The following is a 3,615-nucleotide window of genomic DNA, read 5'->3' as shown; positions in this document are numbered from 1 at the left end:
TGACTCCTCTTCAATAAGAAACGCTTAAGCAATCTCATTGAAATGCATCATAAACGCATCATTCTCATTACTGGTTTACTGAAAATGAAATATTCCTTTCAATGATTCAAAACGGTAAGGAAGATTATGATATTTTACTGCTGTTTTGTCAGTACCCATCGTAAACACAGATTAAATATGCTTTAGTTAGCAATAAAGAACAAATATTTCTGATCTATCCCTAAATGACAACTTAGACTTTATTGAACCGTTTTTTAAACGTTTTTAAACCGATTTTATTCGATTTTTTTTCATGCGGTATCACAAATGGCCTAGGCGGTTCTGTTGGATCAACAATCCACTCGAACTGTTTTAATAGAATTTTAATTTTTTTTTCAATTAAACTTTGTCTATTTAGAATTTTAATGACTTTACTGTTAAAATTGGAAACAATTAGAGGTTGCAAAGCCAAGTGAGTAGGTAGGTGCAAGGTTCCTAATCTCCAAAATTTTAATTTTGTATATGAACTCTTGGTTGTCTTCGTTCATTCCCAATGAGTAAAATATGATGCATTGAATCCTAAATCACTCACTATAAATCAAATGAATCTATCTCTTCCACATAAATAGAATAAATATAATTATATTCCACTTAATCACTTAGTGTAATTAGATATTCGAAAGTAAAGGTGTGGTGCTAAAATTAAAGGTGATCTTAATTAGAATAATATAAATTGAGTTATTCTCCAATATTTTGGGCTTAAGTCAAGGTTCAATGAGAAATTCATATTATATCTGAAATTTATTAAGTCAAACATGCAAGATATACGAATTTATACGATGGTTCTTCTAAGAGGAAAGCGCCAGTCATATCTCTATAGTTAAGCATTCACCCGAAATGCGCAATGGGCATTAATAAAGCCTGCTTCATTGCTGCCCAAATGATATCGCAATAAACAAGTCTTTAAATTAGAAGCTTCCATCGGCCAATTTATTAAATATTTGCATATGCTTAAGAAAATTAATTTTGCACAATTTAGCAAATTTTCCATTCTTTCGCTTCAATTTGTTTGCACAATTAAAATATTATTGTTTTCTTACTCTAAATATTTTTTCAAAGTTCTTAAACTTTCCTCCCTATTTTTTTTTTTTCGTTATAAAATACCTTATTTAATGAAAATTTTTATAATTATTGACCAGAGAAATCGACTAGTGATCATCGACTAAGACTTTGTTTTACTCTTAATCCAACGTCCCCCCTATGCACTCGGTTCTTCTATGAAGTCCGCTATCAATGTGGCGGCAATTAAAGAAATTTATTTTATCTCAGCATAAATTCTACATTTAAAAATTTTGACTACGAAAACATTTTAGTTTTTGTTTTGCGTTTAATCAAAATAGTGTAAATAGATCTGCTGACTGTCCATCCTGACTTAGTCACTCTAACACTGCTGACTCAGTCCAAATTAACACCTCATCTGTCGCATAGCATTTCCATAAATTAGCCAAACTCACGCAATCGAAATTTTTGGTTGATTTTCCATTTTCCTCAGTATTTTGCATAAATCACTGCGGAATTTTTCCTTTTGAAGTTTTCATGGATTCGTCAACAATTCCCAAGAAACATTAACATTATGCCTTTCATTCTGGTCATAACTTAATTTTTATTTACTTTATTGCTTAAAAATATTTAATTGATATCCACACGATTTACAATTCAACATGTCTAAAGAAATTATTTATAGGCAATAAATCCCAGTTTTTTAGACAACATCTATACAATACTTAAGAACCAAGAATAACACTTTCTTCATTAAGAAATTTTTTCATAGAATTAGAAAATTGCCACCAAATAGATTTGTAGTAATAATAAAATGGAGTAAAATTTAATACACTAATTAATATTTTTAAACTGATAATATATAATATAAATCATATATATATTATTGGTAATATATGGTTGATTGGTTGCAGTGGCAGATCATTGAATAACTTCCATGTTCCTAAACAAGCGATTTTGTGCCGTTTTGTTACCATATTCCTCGCAAGAACCCTTAATATAAAAGAGTAGAGATTAAATCCATCCCGTCGAATTCAGATAATTTAACAAGTCTCTCGTCTTCACCTATGAACAGTCTGATCGACTGTCAAAGAAATATCTTCCTAAAAACCTACTTCTTCTGAACTCCGAAGCCGGACATTTACAGAGAAAGTGTATTATGGTTTCCTTTTCCTGCGGGTTTCCACAACTTCTGCAGTCAGGATTATAAGGAATACACAGTATCTCTGCATGGGTTCCTAAACACCAATGACCAGAGAGAACTACAGTAAATCTTGCAGTGTTCACGCGGTCTCTCTTGAAGAGTTCTGAGGATCTAATTTTATATAGGTGGGCTATGTTAACCTGGAAGTGGCAATTGTAATATATACAGTATATTAATATAATATGTATATTACAATATAACATAATGCAAATATATTATTAATGTAAAATACAAATTAAAAGGAACGATTTTGATAATCCTGACTTAAAACAAAATTAACGTAACGAACGACACATAAAATGTAGAAAGAATATATTATCAGTCACAGTGCACTCTAGCGTCAAAAATTAAATACAGCATATAAGCTGATAATAAGACCGATGATACTATATGTGGATGTTTAAAATTTAGAAAAGCATCAAATACTACGATCAAATAATTACAAACAGTACAGAACGTGACAATCAGAATGATCCTCTGAACGTACAGTGATTTTGTCGGAAATGGTGATTCACAAATAGATCAAAGAATAGCAGTATTTATTCGTGACAACACTTTAAAGCTTCTCCAAAAAGTAAACGAGTATCGAAATAAAACGTTACACATGCTAAAATTTAAGAATGGAGAATTTAAAAGTGGAGGAATGCACACAAATCTGTCTAGCCAACATCCATGGATAATCGAAATTTAATCTAATACAACATAAATGAAACATAAGGTGCATAAATACTTCCACAAACGAAAGTGAGCTGTAGGGCCGGACACAACAAATCCAATGCCTAATCCTTTATCGGTCAATTAATAGAGCACAACCAGTAAAACCGTTAAAAATTCAAATAACATAACACAATATAACACCTTAGCTAATTATAAGGTAGTATCAGTTAAAATATGTAAAATAAATATATGTAGGTGTTATATCCTAATCTATTTAAAAATTAATAAATCTACAATATATTAATACAGATTTTATCAGCATAAATATAAACTTTTGTGTTTTTAGACTTTTACCTAGTTCGATCCCATCAATATATATTTTATCGGCATAAGTAAATAGTTGTAAGTTTCTAATCAGAGCTTGTGCAAATAAATAACAATTTTCGACCTTATGATCATGACTGTAGGCTTTAGACATCTTAAGTGACGCATATATCGAAAACATAATCTCTAAATCGGTCCATATTTTAGGACTTAGCTCATGTCGTTTTATGTATCCATATCTGCTAAGGTCAATCTAATCAGCATATATAGAGCGAATCCAAAATCCATATTAGAAGGCCATTACATTTAAGGCCTTGTGACTTATTGATCTCCATTTAGCTTTATGCTGACTTTCTGCAATGTCAAGTGCATCCATGTCTGCCGATGTAGAT

General features: G+C 30.7%; 1 protein-coding gene across 1 annotated transcript in view; it reads left to right on the top strand.

Annotated features, from left to right (window-relative positions):
* LOC119667525 (mitogen-activated protein kinase kinase kinase 7-like) overlaps positions 1-3,615 on the top strand; it is a 13,955-nt gene that overhangs the window by 2,823 nt on the left and 7,517 nt on the right. The gene's annotated exons all lie outside the window — the stretch shown is intronic.

This window comes from Teleopsis dalmanni, chromosome 1, assembly GCF_002237135.1.
Source record: "Teleopsis dalmanni isolate 2A chromosome 1, ASM223713v2, whole genome shotgun sequence".
NCBI classification, from domain to species: Eukaryota; Metazoa; Arthropoda; class Insecta; order Diptera; family Diopsidae; genus Teleopsis; species Teleopsis dalmanni.
This window is presented reverse-complemented; position numbering and strand designations above follow the sequence as displayed.